This window comes from Cherax quadricarinatus, chromosome 11 (assembly GCF_038502225.1).
Source record: "Cherax quadricarinatus isolate ZL_2023a chromosome 11, ASM3850222v1, whole genome shotgun sequence".
NCBI lineage: Eukaryota > Metazoa > Arthropoda > Malacostraca > Decapoda > Parastacidae > Cherax > Cherax quadricarinatus.
In genome coordinates, this window is record NC_091302.1 from 37,118,230 (window position 1) to 37,141,318 (window position 23,089).

The following is a 23,089-nucleotide window of genomic DNA, read 5'->3' on the forward strand; positions in this document are numbered from 1 at the left end:
GCATGATGGAGGGTAGAGTGGGAGTGCATGATGGTGGGTAGAGTGGGAGTGCATGATGGTGGGTAGAGTGGGAGTGCATGATGATGGGTAGAGTGGGAGTGCATGATGGAGGGTAGAGTGGGAGTGCATGATGGTGGGTATAGTGGGAGTGCATGATGGTGGGTAGAGTGGGAGTGCATGATGGTGGGTAGAGTGGGAGTGCATGATGGAGGGTAGAGTGGGAGTGCATGATGGTGGGTAGAGTGGGAGTGCATGATGGTGGGTAGAGTGGGAGTGCATGATGGAGGGTAGAGTGGGAGTGCATGATGGAGGGTAGAGTGGGAGTGCATGATGGTGGGTAGAGTGGGAGTGCATGATGGAGGGTAGAGTGGGAGTGCATGATGGTGGGTAGAGTGGGAGTGCATGATGGAGGGTAGAGTGGGAGTGCATGATGGAGGGTAGAGTGGGAGTGCATGATGGTGGGTAGAGTGGGAGTGCATAATGGAGGGTAGAGTGGGAGTGCATGATGGTGGGTAGAGTGGGAGTGCATGATGGAGGAGAGAGTGGGAGTGCATGATGGAGGGTAGAGTGGGAGTGCATGATGGAGGGTAGAGGGGGAGTGCATGATGGAGGGTAGAGTGGGAGTGCACGATGGTGGGTAGAGTGGGAGTGCATGATGGAGGAGAGAGTGGGAGTGCATGATGGAGGGTAGAGTGGGAGTGCATGATGGAGGGTAGAGTGGGAGTGCATGATGGAGGAGAGAGTGGGAGTGCATGATGGAGGGTAGAGTGGGAGTGCATGATGGTGGGTAGAGTGGGAGTGCATGATGGAGGGTAGAGTGGGAGTGCATGATGGAGGGTAGAGTGGGAGTGCATGATGGAGGGTAGAGTGGGAGTGCATGATGGAGGAGAGAGTGGGAGTGCATGATGGAGGGTAGAGTGGGAGTGCATGATGGAGGGTAGAGTGGGAGTGCATGATGGTGGGTAGAGTGGGAGTGCATGATGGTGGGTAGAATGGGAGTGCATGATGGAGGGTAGAATGGGAGTGCATGATGGTGGGTAGAGTGGGAGTGCATGATGGTGGGTAGAGTGGGAGTGCATGATGGTGGGTAGAGTGGGAGTGCATGATGGAGGGTAGAGTGGGAGTGCATGATGGTGGGTAGAGTGGGAGTGCATGATGGTGGGTAGAGTGGGAGTGCATGATGGTGGGTAGAGTGGGAGTGCATGATGGAGGGTAGAGTGGGAGTGCATGATGGTGGGTAGAGTGGGAGTGCATGATGGAGGAGAGAGTGGGAGTGCATGATGGAGGGTAGAGTGGGAGTGCATGATGGTGGGTAGAGTGGGAGTGCATGATGGAGGAGAGAGTCGGAGTGCATGATGGAGGGTAGAGTGGGAGTGCATGATGGTGGGTAGAGTGGGAGTGCATGATGGAGGGTAGAGTGGGAGTGCATGATGGAGGGTAGAGTGGGAGTGCATGATGGAGGAGAGAGTGGGAGTGCATGATGGAGGGTAGAGTGGGAGTGCATGATGGAGAGTAGAGTGGGAGTGCATGATGGAGTTTAGAGTGGGAGTGCATGATGGAGGGTAGAGTGGGAGTGCATGATGGAGGGTAGAGTGGGAATGCATGATGGAGGGTAGAGTGGGAGTGCATGATGGAGGGTAGAGTGGGAGTGCATGATGGTGGGTAGAGTGGGAGTGCATGATGGAGGAGAGAGTGGGAGTGCATGATGGAGGGTAGAGTGGGAGTGCATGATGGAGGGTAGAGTGGGAGTGCATGATGGTGGGTAGAGTGGGAGTGCATGATGGTGGGTAGAGTTGGAGTGCATGATGGAGGGTAGAGTGGGAATGCATGATGGAGGGTAGAGTGGGAGTGCATGATGGTGGGTAGAGTGGGAGTGCATGATGGTGGGTAGAGTGGGAGTGCATGATGGAGGAGAGAGTGGGAATGCATGATGGAGGGTAGAGTGGGAGTGCATGATGGAGGGTAGAGTGGGAGTGCATGATGGAGGGTAGAGTGGGAGTGCACGATGGAGGAGAGAGTGGGAGTGCATGATGGAGGAGAAAGTGGGAGTGCATGATGGAGGGTAGAGTGGGAGTGCATGATGGAGGAGAGAGTGGGAGCGCATGATGGAGGGTAGAGTGGGAGTGCATGATGGAGGGTAGAGTGGGAGTGCATGATGGAGGGTAGAGTGGGAGTGCATGATGGAGGGTAGAGTGGGAGTGCACGATGGAGGAGAGAGTGGGAGTGCATGATGGAGGGTAGAGTGGGAGTGCATGATGGAGGGTAGAGTGGGAGTGCATGATGGAGGAGAGAGTGGGAGTGCATGATGGAGGGTAGAGTGGGAGTGCATGATGGAGGGTAGAGTGGGAGTGCACGATGGAGGGTAGAGTGCGAGTGCATGATGGAGGGTAGAGTGGGAGTGCACGATGGAGGGTAGAGTGGGAGTGCATGATGGAGGGTAGAGTGGGAGTGCATGTTGGAGGGTAGAGTGCGAGTGCATGATGGAGGGTAGAGTGGGAGTGCACGATGGAGGAGAGAGTGGAAGTGCATGATGGAGGAGAGAGTGGGAGTGCATGATGGAGGGTAGAGTGGGAGTGCATGATGGAGGGTAGAATGGGAGTGCATGATGGAGGGTAGAGTGGGAGTGCACGATGGAGGGTAGAGTGGGAGTGCATGATGGAAGAGAGAGTGGGAGTGCGTGATGGAAGAGAGAGTGGGAGTGCATGATGGAAGAGAGAGTGGGAGTGCATGATGGAAGAGAGAGTGGGAGTGCATGATGGAGGGGAGACCAATAAAGGGTAGTGTGTTAGGTACGATGAGTGAGTTTCACATAAGAGTGTCAGGTAGGGTGAGTGAGGGTCACATAACAGTGTCAGGTAGGGTGAGTGAGGGTCACATAACAGTGTCAGGTAGGGTAAGTGAGGGTAACATAACAGTGTCAGGTAGGGTGAGTGAGGGTCACATAACAGTGTCAGGTAGGGTAAGTGAGGGTCACATAAGAGTGTCAGGTAGGGTGAGTGAGGGTCACATAACAGTGTCAGGTAGGGTAAGTGAGGGTCACATAACAGTGTCAGGTAGGGTAAGTGAGGGTCACATAACAGTGTCAGGTAGGGTAAGTGAGGGTCACATAACAGTGTCAGGTAGGGTGAGTGAGGGTCACATAAGAGTGTCAGGTAGGGTGAGTGAGGGTCACATAACAGTGTCAGGTAGGGTAAATGAGGGTCACATAACAGTGTCAGGTAGGGTGAGTGAGGGTCACATAACAGTGTCAGGTAGGGTAAGTGAGGGTCACATAACAGTGTCAGGTAGGGTGAGTAAGGGTCACATAACAGTGTCAGGTAGGGTAAGTGAGGGTCACATAACAGTGTCAGGTAGGGTGAGTGAGGGTCACATAACAGTGTCAGGTAGGGTAAGTGAGGGTCACATAACAGTGTCAGGTAGGGTGAGTGAGGGTCACATAACAGTGTCAGGTAGGGTAAGTGAGGGTCACATAACAGTGTCAGGTAGGGAAAGTGAGGGTCACATAAGAGTGTCAGGTAGGGTGAGTGAGGGTCACATAACAGTGTCAGGTAGGGTAAGTGGGGGTCACATAACAGTGTCAGGTAGGGTGAGTGAGGGTCACATAAAAGTGTCAGGTAGGGTGAGTGAGGGTCACATAAGAGTGTCAGGTAGGGTGAGTGAGGGTCACATAACAGTGTCAGGTAGGGTAAGTGAGGGTCACATAACAGTGTCAGGTAGGGTGAGTGAGGGTCACATAACAGTGTCAGGTAGGGTAAGTGAGGTTCACATAACAGTGTCAGGTAGGGTGAGTAAGGGTCACATAACAGTGTCAGGTAGGGTAAGTGAGGGTCACATAACAGTGTCAGGTAGGGTGAGTGAGGGTCACATAACAGTGTCAGGTAGGGTAAGTGAGGGTCACATAACAGTGTCAGGTAGGGTGAGTGAGGGTCACATAACAGTGTCAGGTAGGATAAGTGAGGGTCACATAACAGTGTCAGGTAGGGAAAGTGAGGGTCACATAAGAGTGTCAGGTAGGGTGAGTGAGGGTCACATAACAGTGTCAGGTAGGGTAAGTGGGGGTCACATAACAGTGTCAGGTAGGGTGAGTGAGGGTCACATAACAGTGTCAGGTAGGATAAGTGAGGGTCACATAACAGTGTCAGGTAGGGTGAGTGAGGGTCACATAACAGTGTCAGGTAGGGTAAGTGAGGGTCACATAACAGTGTCAGGTAGGGTTAGTGAGGCTCACATAACAGTGTCAGGTAGGGTAAGTGAGGGTCACATAACAGTGTCAGGTAGTGTAAGTGAGGGTCACATAACAGTGTCAGGTAGGGTAAGTGAGGGTCACATAACAGTGTCAGGTAGGGTGAGTGAGGGTCACATAACAGTGTCAGGTAGGGTAAGTGAGGGTCACATAACAGTGTCAGGTAGGGTGAGTGAGGGTCACATAACAGTGTCAGGTAGGGTAAGTGAGGGTCACATAACAGTGTCAGGTATGGTGAGTGAGGGTCACATAACAGTGTCAGGTAGGGTAAGTGAGGGTCACATAACAGTGTCAGGTAGGGTGAGTGAGGGTCACATAAGAGTGTCAGGTAGGGTGAGTGAGGATCACATAACAGTGTCAGGTAGGGTAAGTGAGGGTCACATAACAGTGTCAGGTAGGGTGAGTGAGGGTCACATAACAGTGTCAGGTAGGGTGAGTGAGGGTCACATAACAATGTCAGGTAGGGTAAGTGAGGGTCACATAACAGTGTCAGGTAGGGTAAGTGAGGGTCACATAACAGTGTCAGGTAGGGTGAGTGAGGGTCACATAACAGTGTCAGGTAGGGTGAGTAAGGGTCACATAACAGTGTCAGGTAGGGTAAGTGAGGGTCACATAACAGTGTCAGGTAGGGTGAGTGAGGGTCACATAACAGTGTCAGGTAGGGTAAGTGAAGGTCACATAACAGTGTCAGGTAGGGTGAGTGAAGGTCACATAACATTTTCAGGTAGGGTAAGTGAGGGTCACATAACAGTGTCAGGTAGGGTGAGTGAGGGTCACATAACAGTGTCAGGTAGGGAAAGTGAGGGTCACATAAGAGTGTCAGGTAGGGTGAGTGAGGGTCACATAACAGTGTCAGGTAGGGTAAGTGAGGGTCACATAACAGTGTCAGGTAGGGTGAGTGAGGGTCACATAACAGTGTCAGGTAGGGTAAGTGAGGGTCACATAACAGTGTCAGGTAGGGTGAATGAAGGTCACATAACATTGTCAGGTAGGGTAAGTGAGGGTCACATAACAGTGTCAGGTAGGGTGAGTGAGGGTCACATAACAGTGTCAGGTAGGGTAAGTGAGGGTCACATAACAGTGTCAGGTAGGGTGAGTGAGGGTCACATAACAGTGTCAGGTAGGGTAAGTGAGGGTCACATAACAGTGTCAGGTAGGGTGAGTGAGGGTCACATAACAGTGTCAGGTAGGGTAAGTGAGGGTCACATAACAGTGTCAGGTAGGGTGAGTGAGGGTCACATAACAGTGTCAGGTAGGGTAAGTGAGGGTCACATAACAGTGTCAGATAGGGTGAGTGAGGGTCACATAAGAGTGTCAGGTAGGGTGAGTGAGGATCACATAACAGTGTCAGGTAGGGTAAGTGAGGGTCACATAACAGTGTCAGGTAGGGTGAGTGAGGTCACATAACAGTGTCAGGTAGGGTGAGTGAGGGTCACATAACAATGTCAGGTAGGGTAAGTGAGGGTCACATAACAGTGTCAGATAGGGTAAGTGAGGGTCACATAACAGTGTCAGGTAGGGTGAGTGAGGGTCACATAACAGTGTCAGGTAGGGTGAGTAAGGGTCACATAACAGTGTCAGGTAGGGTAAGTGAGGGTCACATAACAGTGTCAGGTAGGGTGAGTGAGGGTCACATAACAGTGTCAGGTAGGGTAAGTGAGGGTCACATAACAGTGTCAGGTAGGGTGAGTGAAGGTCACATAACATTTTCAGGTAGGGTAAGTGAGGGTCACATAACAGTGTCAGGTAGGGTGAGTGAGGGTCACATAACAGTGTCAGGTAGGGAAAGTGAGGGTCACATAAGAGTGTCAGGTAGGGTGAGTGAGGGTCACATAACAGTGTCAGGTAGGGTAAGTGAGGGTCACATAACAGTGTCAGGTAGGGTGAGTGAGGGTCACATAACAGTGTCAGGTAGGGTAAGTGAGGGTCACATAACAGTGTCAGGTAGGGTGAGTGAAGGTCACATAAGAGTGTCAGGTAGTGTAAGTGAGGGTAACATAACAGTGTCAGGTAGGGTGAGTGAGGGTCACATAACAGTGTCAGGTAGGGTAAGTAAGGGTCACATAACAGTGTCAGGTAGGGTAAGTGAGGGTCACATAACAGTGTCAGGTAGGGTGAGTGAGGGTCACATAAGAGTGTCAGGTAGGGTAAGTGAGGGTCACATAACAGTGTCAGGTAGGGTAAGTGAGGGTCACATTACAGTGTCAGGTAGGGTAAGTAAGGGTCACATAACAGTGTCAGGTAGGGTAAGTGAGGGTCACATAACAGTGTCAGGTAGGGTGAGTGAGGGTCACATAAGAGTGTCAGGTAGGGTAAGTGAGGGTCACATAACAGTGTCAGGTAGGGTGAGTGAGGGTCACATAACAGTGTCAGGTAGGGTAAGTGAGGGTCACATAACAGTGTCAGGTAGGGTAAGTGAGGGTCACATAACAGTGTCAGGTAGGGTAAGTGAGGGTCACATAACAGTGTCAGGTAGGGTGAGTGAGGGTCACATAACAGTGTCAGGTAGGGTAAGTGAGGGTCACATAACAGTGTCAGGTAGGGTAAGTGAGGGTCACATAACAGTGTCAGGTAGGGTGAGTGAGGGTCACATAACAGTGTCAGGTAGGGAAAGTGAGGGTCACATAACAGTGTCAGGTAGGGTGAGTGAGGGTCACATAACAGTGTCAGGTAGGGTAAGTGAGGGTCACATAAGAGTGTCAGGTAGGGTGAGTGAGGGTCACATAACAGTGTCAGGTAGGGTGAGTGAGGGTCACATAACAGTGTCAGGTAGGGTAAGTGAGGGTCACATAACAGTGTCAGGTAGGGTAAGTGAGGGTCACATAACAGTGTCAGGTAGGGTAAGTGAGGGTCACATAACAGTGTCAGGTAGGGTGAGTGAGGGTCACATAACAGTGTCAGGTAGGGTGAGTGAGGGTCACATAACAGTGTCAGGTAGGGTGAGTGAGGGTCACATAACAGTTTCAGGTAGGGTAAGTGAGGGTCACATAACAGTGTCAGGTAGGGTAAGTGAGGGTCACATAACAGTGTCTGGTAGGGTAAGTGAGGGTCACATAACAGTGTCAGGTAGGGTAAGTGAGGGTCACATAACAGTGTCAGGTAGGGTGAGTGAGGGTCACATAACAGTGTCAGGTAGGGTGAGTGAGGGTCACAGTGTCAGGTAGGGTGAGTGAGGGTCACAGTGTCAGGTAGGGTGAGTGAGGGTCACATCTTAAGTGTTGTTGACACACCTTAAAATCTTCACTAATATTATTGACGTGAAATCGTTAAAACGAAGAGTAGGAAGGGAGGGAGAAAAATATGGAGGGAGGAACATAGGAATGTGAGTTAGGGAGAAAGGAAGAGAGAAAAGGAGGGAGGACTGGAAGGAGGGAAGGACTATATAAGGATTGGTAAGCTGGTAGGGAAAGAGGGAAGAACAAAGTGTAAGGAACAAAATGTGCATAAGGAGGTGTACAGAACAAGATGTACGGAACAAGATGTGTAGAACAAGGTGCGAAGAACAATGAGTAGCGAAGGTGTGGGGAACAAGGTGTGGGGAAACAAGGTGTGGGGGAAAAAGGTGCGGAGAATAAAGTGTGGGGAACAAGGTGTGGAGAACAAGGTGTGGAGAACAAGGTGTGGGAAACAAGGTGTGGAGAACATGGTGTGGAGAACAAGGTGTGGAGAACAAGGTGTGGAGAACAAGGTGTGGGAAACAAGGTGTGGAGAACATGGTGTGGAGAACAAGGTGTGGAGAACAAGGTGTGGTGGAACAAGGTGTAGAGAACAAGGTGTGGAGAGCAAGGTGTGGCGGAACAAGGTGTGGGTGAGCAAGATGTGGGGGACAAGGTGTGTGGAACAAGGTGTGGGGGACAAGGTGTGTGGAACAAGGTGTGGGTGAACAAGGTGTGGGGAACAAGTTGTGGGGAACAAGGTGTGGGTGAACAAGGTGTGGGGGAACAAGGTGTGGGGGACAAGGTGTGTGGAACAAGGTGTGAGTGAACAAGGTGTGGGGAAACAAGGTGTGGGGAAACAAGGTGTGGGTGAACAAGGTCTGGGCGAACAAGATGTGTGGAACAAGGTGTGGGGGGACAAGGTGTGGGGGAACAAGGTGTGGGGAAGAAGGTGTGAGGAACAAGAAGTGGGTGAACAAGGTGTGGGTGAGCAAGGTGTGGGGGAACAAGGTGTGGGTGAACAAGGTGTGGGGGAACAATGTGTGGGGGAACAAGGTGTGGGGGAACAAGGTGTGGGGGAACAAGGTGTGGGGGAACAAGGTGTGGGGGAACAAGGTGTGGGGGAACAAGGTGTGGGGGAACAAGGTGTGGGGGAACAAGGTGTGGGGAACAAGGTGTGGGGGAACAAGGTGTGGGGGAACAAGGTGTGGGGGAACAAGGTGTGGGGGAACAAGATTGAAGACTCTAGAGGATGTTAGAGAAAAACTCCTGAGAGCGTAATAAGAGAGAGAGAGAGTGTGAGAGAGAGGGAGAGAGAGAGAGAGAGAGAGAGAGAGAGAGAGAGAGAGAGAGAGAGAGAGAGAGAGAGAGAGAGAGAGAGAGAGAGAGAGAGAGAGAGAGAGAGAGAGAGAGAGAGAGAGAGCAGCAAATGCAGTGAACTATTTCTAATTTCCCTCCACCAGCAGCCAGAGGAATTAAGACTGACGCCAGTACATTAGCACTCCCCTCCCCACACCCCTTCCCCACACCCACTCCCCACATCCCTTCCAATATTTCCCCTTTCTCCCCTGGCCCACACGTTCCTTCCCCACCACTCCCCACATTCCCTCTTTTCCTCCCCCCTACATCTCCCCCCATCCCCCTACCTTGAATCCTGCACTGTTATCCTCCCCTCTCCTCTGCTCCCCACCTCCCATCTCCCCTTCTATTCTTCACATCTCTTTCTCCTCTTTACACATCCCCTCCTGTTTCTTTATATTTCCCTCCTTCCTCTACCGCTATCTCCACCCTCTTCCCCTTCCTTTTCCCCTTCCTCTTCCCCTCCCTCTTCCCCACTCCCCAACCCCATCTCTCTACTTAATTCTTGGGATGAACAGAGGTAGTTTAATGTGTGGGGGGGAGGAGGGGAAGGGGGGCAGGTGGAAGCTGAACCAGCTGTGTGAGAGCTACAAACCTGCTGCCAGCTGGTGCTACGCTGTTTATAATAACAATATTAACATTAATAATAATAATAATAATAATAATAATAATAATAATAATAATAATAATAATAATAATAATAATAGTAATAATAATAATAATATAAGAGGTGGTATCCCTGTATATCATAATCTTAGCCTCTTCTCCTTCAACGATCCCAGAAAGGCATCCCTGTATCCCCTAACCCCAGTCACCTCTGCCTCTCACAGACAGGAGGCAGCAACACTGCAGGGTGCGACATAGGTATCTAACGTACCTACATATTAGCGTTGATGATGTCGAGCCAGTCACAAGACGTATTAACAAGTCATCACATAGACACTAACATCCAGTTTCTTTACAAAAATGGTAAATTAGCCACGGAATGGGTGGGTTTGAACTCATGGCGAGTGGTTTCAAACACCACCCGTTCCGTGGCTTCTTTGTAATCGTGTTATTACGATTTTCCTGAATCATGATGGCAAATTGGAACATGCACACACAAAAAAAAATTAAATCAAACCTTTGTCTAAGAAACATCAGGTTTGAAGCCAAGCTGAAGAAACATTATTTTGTTATCTCGGAAGGACCAATCTCCTAAAGTACACCGACACATCAAGTTTGAAGCCTCTCAGAGGTTGGATTATTATCAGCACTGAAGGCTGAAGGCGACTGTAGCACTCAGAAATTCTCGCATGACCGCTAGTCTTACAATTTCTCCAGTTTATTCCATTAAAAAATCCAAACTGGGATACACACGGACGAAAATTAATCCAAACTCTTCTCTAAGACTGACAAGCGTTTAAAAATTTAAGAATGTATGTAAGTAATTAAGTTTTATTTAAACACTGATACAACGTTCAATGTAGGTTGCCAGGACGGGTCCTCGCCCGGGTCTTCACGTTGTGCCCCGCCAGGGGCTACTGAAGCAGTCTTGGAGATGGTGTACCGTGTACAGTGCTAAGACAGGGGCACAGTGAGCATTTGTGTCAAGTGGTGGACCGCTTACATTGATACCGATAATGATACCGATGATTTTTCTATAATATTTTTTTTTTAATTATAATGAGTATGTTCACAGCATAAGGAAGTGTTTATTGCACAATGGGTAGGGATTGTGAAATATTACATATCTACATATCTGTACGTTGATATTTTTATTATTTATTGCTTGTTACTGACTTTAAAACATAAAACCTTTTACACACACACACACACACACACACACACACACACACACACACACACACACACACACACACACACACACACACACATACATACACACATACACAAAAAAATTAGTATGTGAGGAGCTCAACATGAGATTTAACGAAGCATTTACAGTGGAGACAGAAAGAACTTTGGGAAGAACAGAAGGATACACCAACAAAGGATATACCAACAAGTGTTGGATGAAATACACACAACCAAGGAGGAGATGAAGAAGCTGCTAAGTGAACTTGATACTTCAAAGGTGGTGGGACCAGACATCTCTCCGTGGGTCCTTAGAGAGGGAGCAGAGACGCTGTGTGTGCCACTAAACAACAATTTTCAACAAATCCATTGAAACTGCGCAACTACCTGAGGTATGGAAGACGGCAAATGTAGTCCCCATTTTTAAGAAAGGAGACAGACACGAGACACTAAACTATAGACCAGTGTCACTGACGTGTATAGTATGTAACGTCGTGGAGAAGATTATCAGGAGGGGAGTGGTGGAGCAGCTAGAACACAACAAGCTTATAAACGACAACCAGCACGGATTCAAGGAAAGTAAATCCTGTGTCACGAACCTACTGGAGTTTTATGACAAGGTAATGGAAGTAAGACACGAGTGAAAGGAGTGGGTAGATTGCATTTTCTTGGACTGCAAGAAGGCTTTCGATACAGTCCTTACAAGAGATTAGTGCAAAAGCTAAAGGATCAGACACATATAACAGGAAGGACACTGCAATGGATCAGAGAATATCTGACAGAGAGGCAACAACGAGTCATGGTACGTGACGAGGTATCAGAGTGGGCGCCTGTGACAAGCGGGGTTCCACACGGGTCAGTCCTAGAACCATTGCTTGTTTTGGTCTATGTGAATGACATAACGGAAAGGATAGACTCGCAGGTGTCCATGTTTGCAGATGATGTGAATTGAATGAGGAGAATTAAATCGGATGAGGATCAGGCAGGACTTCAAAGAGCCCTGGACAGGTTGAAAGCTTGGTATAGCAACTGGCTCCTTGAATTTAACCCCACCAAATGCAAAGTCATGAAGATCGGGAAGGGCAAAGAAGACCGCAGACAGAGTATAGGCTAGGTGGCAAAAGACTGCAAACCTCATTCAACGAAAAGCATCCTGGGGTGAGTATAATACCGAGCACATCTCCTGAAGGGCACATCAACCAAATAACTGCTGCAGCATATGGGCGCCTGACAAATCTTAGAATGCCGTTCCGATACCTCAGCAAGGAATCGTTCAAGACTCTGTACACCGTGCACCTCAGGACCATACTGGAGTATGCTGCACCAGTTTGGAACCCACACCTGGTCAAGCACGTCAAGAAATTAGAGAAGGTGCAAAGGTTTGCAACAAGACTAGTTCCAGAGCTAAGAAAGGCTAAGGGAAGAAAGGTTAAGGGAAATCGGCCTGACGACACTGGGGGAGGGTACAAGGTGATATGATAACGGCATACAAAATATTGCGAGGAATTGACATGGTGAACAGAGACAGGATGTTCCAGAGATGGGACACAGCAACAAGGGGTCAAAATTGGAAGTTGAAGACTCAGATGAGTCAAAGAGATGTTAGGAACTATTTCTTGAGCCACAAAGTTGTCAGGAAGTGGAATAGCCTGGAAAGTGACGTAGTGGAGGAAGGAACAATACATAGCTTTAATTAAGACGAAGTATGATAAAGCTCATGGAGCAGGGAGAGGAAACACCTAGAAGAGATCACTGAAGGTGCGGGGCCAACAGCTAAGTCTCGACCCCTTCAATCACAAATAGGTGAATACACACATACACACACTCACACACGCACACAAACACACAAACACACACACACACACACACACACACACACACACACACACACACACACTCACACACACACACACACACACACTCACACACACACACACACACACACACACACACACACACACACATACACACACACACTCACACACACACTCACACACACACACATACACACACAGAGACAGGGACAGAGAACTGGCAGAAAAGCCAGTAAATGAAATGATGGAATATGTAACAACAAAATGCAAGGAGGCAGTGGAAAGGTTTATTCCCAAGGGCAACAGTAACAACGGGAAGACCAGAACGAGTCCCTGGTTTACTCGACGGTGTAAGGAGGCAAAAACAAAATGCAATAGAGAATGGAAAAAGTACAGAAGGCAGAGAATACACGAAAATAGGGAGACCAGTCGCAGAGCCAGGAATGAGTACGCACAGGTAAGGAGGGAGGCCCAACGACAGTATGAAAATGACATAGCATCGAGAATCAAGACTGACCCGAAACTGTTGTATAGCCACATCAGGAGGAAGACAACAGTCAAAGACCAGGTGATCAGATTAAGGACAGAAGGTGGAGAACTCACAAGAAATGATCAGGAGGTATGTGAGGAGCTGAACAGGAGATTTAAGGAAGTTTTTACAGTAGAGACAGGAAGGGCTGTGGGAAGACAGCACAGAAGGGAACATCAAGAGGGAATATACCAACAAGTGTTGGATGATATACGAACAACTGAGGAGGAGGTGAAGAAACTCTTAAGTGACCTTGACACCTCAAAGGCGATGGGACCGGACATCTCCCCATGGGTCCTTAGAGAAGGAGCAGAGATGCTGTGCGTGCCTCTAACCACAATCTTCAACACATCCCTTGAAACTGGGCAACTACCTGAGAAATGGAAGACAGCTAATGTAGTCCCCATATTTAAGAAAGGAAACAGAAACGAGGCACTAAACTACAGACCTGTGCCTCTGACATGTATTGTGTGCAAAGTCATGGAGAAGATTATCAGGAGGAGAATGGTCGAACACCTGGAAAGGAACAAGATTATAAATGAAAACCAGCATGGGTTCATGGAAGGCAAATCTTGTATCACAAACCTCCTGGAGTTTTATGACAAGGTAACAGAAGTAAGACACGAGAGAGAGGGGTGGGTAGATTGCGTTTTCCTAGACTGCAGGAAGGCCTTTGACACAGTTCCCCACAAGAGATTAGTGCAGAAGCTGGAGGATCAGGCGCATGTAAAAGGGAGGGCACTGCAATGGATAAGGGAATACCTGACAGGGAGGCAACAACGAGTCATGGTACGTGAAGAGGTATCACAGTGGGCGCATGTTACGAGCGGGGTCCCACAGGGGTCAGTTCTAGTACCAGTGCTATTTTTGATATATGTGAACGACATGATGGAAGGAATAGACTCTGAAGTGTCCCTGTTCGCAGATGACGTGAAGTTGATGAGAAGAATTAAATCGGATGAGGATGAGGCAGGACTGCAAAGAGACCTGGACAGGCTGGACATGTGGTCCAAGAACTGGCTTCTCGAATTCAATCCAGCCAAATGCAAAGTCATGAAGATTGGGGAGGGGCAAAGAAGACCGCAGACAGAGTATAGGCTAGGTGGACAAAGACTACAGACCTCACTCAGGGAGAAAGACCTTGGGGTGACCATAACACCGAGTACATCACCGGAGGCACACATCAACCAAATAACCGCTGCAGCATACGGGCGCCTGGCAAACCTGAGAATAGCGTTCCGATACCTTAATAAGGAATCGTTCAAGACACTGTACACTGTGTATGTTAGGCCCATACTGGAGTATGCAGCACCAGTCTGGAACCCACACCTGGTCAAGCACGTCAAGAAGTTAGAGAAAGTACAAAGGTTTGCAACAAGGCTAGTCTCAGAGCTCAAGGGAATGCCGTACGAGGAAAGGTTAAGGGAAATCGGACTGACGACACTGGAGGACAGAAGGGTCAGGGGAGACATGATAACGACATACAAGATACTGCGGGGAATAGACAAGGTGGACAGAGATAGGATGTTCCAGAGAGGGGACACAGGGACAAGGGGTCACAACTGGAAGCTGAAGACTCAGACGAGTCACAGGGACGTTAGGAAGTATTTCTTCAGTCATAGAGTCGTCAGGAAGTGGAATAGCCTAGTAAGTGAAGTAGTGGAGGCAGGAACCATAATTAGTTTTAAGAAGAGGTATGACAAAGCAGAGAGAGAGAGGACCCAGTAGCGATCAGTGAAGAGGCGGGGCCAGGAGCTGAGTCTCGACCTCTGCAACCACAATTAGGTGAGTACAATTAGGTGAGTACACACTCACACACACACACACACACACACACACACACACACACACACACACACACACACACACACACACACACACACACTCACAAACACACACTCACACACACTCTCACACCACTTGACTCACACGCAACTTGACTCACAATTTGACTCTCACACCACTTGACTCACACTCAACTTGACTCACAACTTGACTCACAATTTGACTCTCACACCACTTGACTCACACACAGCTTGACTCACACACAACTTGACTCACAACTTGACTCTCACACCACTTGACTCACACACAACTTGACTCACAACTTGACTCACACACAACTTGACTCACACACAACTTGACTCACGCACAACTTGACTCACAACTTGACTCTCACACCACTTGACTCACGCACAACTTGACTCACAACTTGACTCTCACACCACTTGACTCACACGCAACTTGACTCACACACCATCTGACTCACAACTTGATTCACACACAACTTGACTCACACACAACTTGACTCACGCACAACTTGACTCACAACTTGACTCACGCACAACTTGACTCAGGCACAACTTGACTCACACACAACTTGACTCACACACAATCTGACTCACAACTTGATTCACACACAACTTGACTCACACGCAACTTGACTCACACACAATCTGACTCACAACTTGATTCACACACAACTTGACTCACACGCAACTTGACTCACACACAACTTGACTCACACACAACTTGACTCACAATCTGACTCACAACTTGACTCACACACAACTTGACTCACACACAATCTGACTCACAACTTGACTCACACACAACTTGATTTATACACAACTTGACTCATACACAACTGGACTCACACATAAATTGACTCACACTCAACTCACATACAACTCACACACAACTCACACACAGCTCACACAACTCACACAACTCACACAACTCACACAACTCACACAGCTCACACAACTCACATAACTCACACAACTCACACAGCTCACACAACTCACACAACTCACACAACTCACACAACTCACACAACTCACACAGCTCACACAACTCACACAACTCACACAACTCACACAGCTCACACAGCTCACACAGCTCACACAACTCACACAACTCACACAACTCACACACAGCTCACACAACTCACACACAACTCACACAACTCACACAGCTCACACAGCTCACACAACTCACACAACTCACACAACTCACACAACTCACACAACTCACACAACTCACACAACTCACACAGCTCACACAACTCACACAACTCACACAACTCACACAACTCACACAACTCACACAGCTCACACAACTCACATAACTCACACAACTCACACAGCTCACACAGCTCACACAGCTCACACAACTCACACAACTCACACAACTCACACAACTCACACAACTCACACACAGCTCACACAACTCACACACAACTCGCACAACTCACACAGCTCACACAACTCACACAACTCACACAACTCACACAACTCACACAACTCACACAGAGCTCACACAACTCACACACAACTCACACACAGCTCACACAGCTCACACAACTCACACAACTTACACAACTCACACAACTCACACAGAGCTCACACAACTCACACACAACTCACACACAGCTCACACAGCTCACACAACTCACACAACTCACACAACTCACACAACTCACACAGAGCTCACACAACTCACACAACTCACACAACTCACACAACTCACACAACTCACACAACTCACACAACTCACACAACTCACACAACTCACACAGTGTTGAAACAAACATTCTTTCCCTAGAATTTTCTCCTAATTCCTGAGTTCTCTTTTGAAAACTCTCTTGCAAACATCCGGTTACAATGTGCCGGATAAACTGTATTATCCGGTTACAATGTGCCGAATAAACTGCATTATCCGGTTACAATGTGCAGAATAAACTGTATTATCCGGTTACAATGTGCCGAATAAACTGTATTATCCGGTTACAATGTGCCGGATACATAGTATCATCCGGCTACAACGTGCCGGATACATAGTATCATCCGGTTCCACAAATAACTTCTGTTAATTCTTGCTTCCTCGTCTAAAACCTCCCAAAAAATGTTAATGGATAATTTTCCGCCAAATTATATCCTTTAATGTGAGATTTCCAGCCAAAAAAATGATCGGTGCAAGCAATTTCCCGCCAAAACATGTTCCTCCATGTTAGAATTCCCGCCAAAAAATTATGAAAAATATTTTTACACATTTTCCCCTCCCTCTCCCCCTACTCCCCTTCCCCTCCACCTCCTCCTTCCCTTTCTATCCCTCTGTCCACTTCTTCCTCTCCTTCCCCTTCCTCTCCCTCCCCACTCTCCTTGCAATCCCTCCCCCTACCCTCCTTCTCCTCCTCTCCCTCTCATTACCCTTCCTGTCAATCCCTCTCTCCTTCCCCTCTTCTTCCTATTCTTCCCCCTCCCCTCCCTCCTCTTTTTCATCCGCCTCTCTATCTCCCTACCCTCCATATCCCCCTATCCTGTCCTCCCCATTCCATCCCATCTTCCAAACCATCCCATTATCTTTTATCCTTCCTCTCTACTTTTCCTTCTCCTTTACCTTTCCTTCCTCCCTATATTTCCTTGCTTCCTACTTGACCTTCCTCTCTCCTTCTCCCTACAGCAGAGTCACACACACACAAGAGCTGCTGAATCTCTGCAATAAACACACCCTGAGTCAGCAGACAGTGGAGCCAACAAGACTGGAGAACACACTTGACCTTATTTTCACAAATAATGCTGACTTGGTAAGCAACGTAACAATATCAAAAACTAATTCTAATCACAATCTAATCGAAGTGCAGACTTGTATGCACAGGAGTCCTGACTAGCATAATGCACACAGCTACGAAGGTGCCTTCACCAAATTCAACTTCAACAACAAGAACATCAACTGGTGTCATGGGAACGCCTTCTGGCTGATCAAAAAGAATGGAAAAATAAATAAAAGGCTCTAGGATTAATAATGAAGATAGTTTTTAAGCCTTTTAATTAAAATTAAATAAGAATAAAAATCGGCCGTTGTGGTTCTAGTAAGATGTTGGTGCAGGAGCATGTAAGTCCCAGGATGGTCTTTTGATGTTTGAATTGGTCTTATGTTATCCTGGGTGTTGGTATTCACCCGATGTTCTGGAATATCCTGTCACTACTTGGTTGTAGCGCCACAGGTAAGATGTTAGAGGTGAGAAGTAGTCGTAATGTCTTACTAAGTCCAGTAGACAGGTATCTTACTCCTATATTCAAACTTGTCCCCTGGATGACCAGGCCAGCAGCAGACCTGATAATAAAGAAAATACACTGGTTACCAAAAGTTAAGTACAATATTGAAGAAAGAAAGGGTGGTATTTAATTCTAATGTCATTGCTGGCAACTAGAAAAATAAAAGACAAATAACAGAAATACTCCTGGTAGATCACCTTACTTGATCAGGAGAAGAGTGAAGGTGAAGTGTCTCTTCAAACTTCATCCCACACCAGGTAAGGTTAATACTACCAGAAGTAGAAATTAAAGCACCTCAGACACCAGGAACTGGAGTTTCGCCTCACCCCGCTAGATGGTAGTGCTGGCAGTGACACGATAATGGTTCCTGGGTGTCTGAACAACCATAACCCCACTTACTACCGGCTTTTCCCTCACAACTGGGATCAGGTAAACCATGGATCATGGATCAAAATCAGTGCTTTGAAAGGATCAACTTCCTGGCAGCTGAAGTATATTCAGAAAAAGAAAAAAGAAGAGAAGTAGACTGGAGAGAGAGAGAGAGAGAGAGAGAGAGAGAGAGAGAGAGAGAGAGAGAGAGAGAGAGAGAGAGAGAGAGAGAGAGAGACGCTCCCTCTACAGAAGAATCACTGAGCTCCTCAAGGGGGCGAGATTATTTGAAACACAGTAGGAAGCACTAACCAGGGAAATGAAGAATGCTGAGCGTTAATTAAAGGATTCATACAGGATCCAGGAGAGACGGTATCGGGCCCTTGCTCAAACAAGATGGAACTTACACAGATGACAGCCAAGAAATGTGTGAATTACTGATGTCTCATTACGACTCTGTTTAGCGAGCCATTAATCAGTCTAAAGATCGATAATTCAAATTATTTTTTTTCATGAACGAGTCTCAAAACCCTGTCAATGTATGCCAAATTTCTGACATAACCCTGACTCCAATGGACTCGGAAAAAAAACCAGTGACAACATGCCCATGCACTCAGCCCAAACCCCAGACTCTTGCACTCCGTGTTCATCAAGAACTCCAAGAAACCCCTTTCACGTGCCTTAAGTATGCTATGGAGAGAGAGCATAGACACAGGTGAAATCCCACAGTCACTAATAACCCCACTCCATAAAGGTGGCAACAAGTCAATAGCTAAGAATTGACCAATAGTTCAAACGTCCCACATTATGAAAATCTTTGAAAGAGTTCTAAGAAGCATGATCGCAAATCACTTGGATTCACAACAATTGCACAACCCAGGGCAGCATGGGTTTAGAGCAGGCCGATCCTGCCTCTCGCAACTGTTGGACCACTGTGTTATGGTTTTGCATGCACTGGAAGATAAACAGAATACAGATGTAGTATGTGGAAAATACTGTATATATTTTCCAGAAATACAGTAGTTATATGTAAATAGATGGCCATACTGTATTTAATAAAAATTGTTATAAAAAATGGGAAGCTGCGCCTGCGCAGACGAGACTCGCCATTGTTGTTTGAACTGGTCAACGAAAAGTTAGTGAAATCGGAAGAATTTTCGTGCTCTAGAGGTAAAATTGGGTTGACGCCTCTCAAATAGGAGCCGAAATTGTTGGATGTGCATTCCTGCATAACATGAGATATCAGGCGACTGGACAAGACAGCTCCAGGAACCTCAGATAAGTCTTATGTTGTAACTCTGGCCGGTGTTATTTTCATAGATAGTGAGATTTTCTGAGTATGATACACATTAATCTCCAGTCAAATTAGTTAGGTTAGGTAAGGTTCGTCAGGAAACAGGACAAATGTTTCCTGACGCGTGTCTTAGTCAGATGATGACCCGCCTTTGGAGCTTTTGGTCATCTGACCGAGGCCTTCCGCTGGCTTACCGGTCCACCCCTTTAAAAATTATGGTCATTTAAAACCATTGTCTGTCTATATTAGTGAGTGATACTAAGATATTCTCCTTCTGTTACGTAAATTGTATATATATATAATCAATTATTAATTTTAATATACAGTCCACAAATTTATATATTTACCAGAATTCCTGGTGATGTATACTTCATTTGTAATTAATAGGTCTAGAGCAACTTGTGGGTATGACAGTTGTAGGTATCGAAGGGGGACATTTTTTGCGACCTAGGTGTCCCAAATTCCTACTTGTCTATGTAACTCTGATAAATAATACCCCTCAAGGAAGGTTCCTTGATGTTGGTGAGGGGCTCTTGATTTAGGAAATTGGATCTGTGCTCCAGTTCCCCGAATTAAGCCTGAATGCCTTCCACATCCCCCCCCCCAGGCGCTGTATAATCCTCCGGGTTTAGCGCTTCCCCTTGATTATAATAATAATAATGATAAATAATAATTATCTTTGTTATCATTTACTGTTATGTACATAATGAGTTACATTCAGATAAATGCAATTTTCCACATAGTATACACAGATTTTGCAAAAGCCTTTGAAAAGTACAATCATTGTATAATAACACACAAAATGCGCACTGAAAGGATGACTGGTAAAGGGGGCAGATCGATCTACAACCTTCTAACCAATCGAACACAAATAGTTATGGTAAACAGAGTTAAGTCGGAGGCTGCCACAGTGAAAAGCTCTGTTCCACAAGGCACTATACCTGCCCCTATCTTGTTCCTCATCCTTATATCGGACATAAAGACGTAAACCATAGCTCCTTGTCATCCTTTGCAGACGATACTAGCATCTGCATGAGACTCTCGTCCACTGAGGACACGGTAAGTCTCCAAGAAGATATAAACCGAATTTTCCAATGAGCAACGGAAAACAATATGATGTTTAATGAAGACAAATTTTAATTACTCCGTTATGGAAAGCTGGAGGAAATAATAACTAGAACTAAGTATACTACAAACTCTGATCACACAATAGAGCGGAAAAAGTAATGTGAAGGACCTGGGAGTGTTAATGTCTTACGATCTCACCTTCAAGGATCAGACCAGAGCCACTATCACATCTGCGAGGAAAATGATAGGATGGATAATGAGAACATTCGGAACAAGAGATGCCAAGCCACTGATGAGGGAGTTACCAATAGACTCCTGGATGTCTTCAAGAGGGAGCTGGACAGATGCATAAAGTCAGCACCGCATCAGCCGGGCGTTGACCCCCGGAATACCCTCCCGGTAAACTATGTGTAAGTTGACTCCCTACATTGCCTTTCTCCCTACCATTCCTTCTTTTCTCCCTCTCCTCCCCACATTTCCTTCCTCCCTGTCCTTCCTAGATCTCCATTCTTCACTTTTTCTTATTCGTCGGGTGGTCGTTAGGGGCGACATCCACTTTAATATAACGGTCATTAAGGCACCTACGACATACTTCCCCCACTGTTGAACGACACAAGGACTAACTTCTTCCCCTCACCCCAACGTCCCCTCACCCCACCTTCCCTCACCCCACCTTCCCTCACCCCACCTTCCCTCACCCCACCTTCCCTCACCCCACCTTCCCTCACCCCACCTTCCCTCACCCCACCTTCCCTCACCCCACCTTCCCTCACACCACCTTCCCTCACCCCACCTTCCCTCACACCACCTTCCCTCACACCACCTTCCCTCACTCTATTTTCCATCATTTTCAACCACATCTATTATTCTTCCCATTTCTATGCAATTACCTTTACACCTTCCTCTTATCCCTTCTCTTCTTCCTCCTTTTTTTATACTTCCTTTCCCGTTTATTTATCCTCCCACCTTCTCCCCCACCACTTCCCCTTTACCATCCCTTCCCCTCCAATATGACGGCCTCTAAACCCTCATGATAGACGTTATAAACACTGACCGTTAATTTTGGCGCTAAGGTTGAATGTGTCCTGTCACCTTATTGGCTGCCACCCTTCATATATATATATATATATATATATATATATATATATATATATATATATATATATATATATATATATATATATATATATGTATATATATATATATATATAAGTTTGGGGTGCCAGGTGTAAATGATATTGGGAGCCCTTTGATTGAACTTTGTATAGAAAGGGGTTTAGTTATAGGTAATACATATTTTAAGAAAAAGAGGATAAATAAGTATACAAGATATGATGTTGGGCGAAATGACAGTAGTTTGTTGGATTATGTATTGGTAGATAAAAGACTGTTGAGTAGACTTCAGGATGTACATGTTTATAGAGAGGCCACAGATATATCAGATCACTTTCTAGTTGTAGCTACACTGAGAGTAAAAGGTAGATGGGATACAAGGAGAATAGAAGTATCAGGGAAGAGAGAGGTGAAGGTTTATAAACTAAAAGAGGAGGCAGTTAGGGTAAGATATAAACAGCTATTGGAGGATAGATGGGCTAATGAGAGCATAGGCAATGGGGTCGAAGAAGTATGGGGTAGGTTTAAAAATGTAGTGTTAGAGTGTTCAGCAGAAGTTTGTGGTTACAGGAAAGTGGGTGCGGGAGGGAAGAGGAGCGATTGGTGGAATGATGATGTAAAGACAGTAGTAAGGGAGAAAAAGTTAGCATATGAGAAGTTTTTACAAAGTAGAAGTGATGCAAGGAGGGAAGAGTATATGGAGAAAAAGAGAGAGGTTAAGAGAGTGGTGAAGCAATGTAAAAAGAGAGCAAATGAGAGAGTGGGTGAGATGTTATCAACAAATTTTGTTGAAAATAAGAAAAAGTTTTGGAGTGAGATTAACAAGTTAAGGAAGCCTAGAGAACAAATGAATTTGTCAGTTAAAAATAGGAGAGGAGAGTTATTAAATGGAGAGTTAGAGGTATTGGGAAGATGGAGGGAATATTTTGAGGAATTGTTAAATGTTGATGAAGATAGGGAAGCTGTGATTTCGTGCATAGGGCAAGGAGGAATAACATCTTGTAGGAGTGAGGAAGATCCAGTTGTGAGTGTGGGGGAAGTTCGTGAGGCAGTGGGTAGAATGAAAGGGGGTAAGGCAATTGGGATTGATGGGATAAAGATATAAATGTTAAAAGCAGGTGGGGATATAGTTTTGGAGTGGTTGGTGCTATTATTTAATAAATGTATGGAATAGGGTAAGGTACCTAGGGATTGGCAGAAAGCATGCAAAGTTCCTTTGTATAAAGGCAACGGGGACAAAAGAGAGTAAAAAAATTATAGGGGAATAAGTCTGTTGAGTATACCTGGT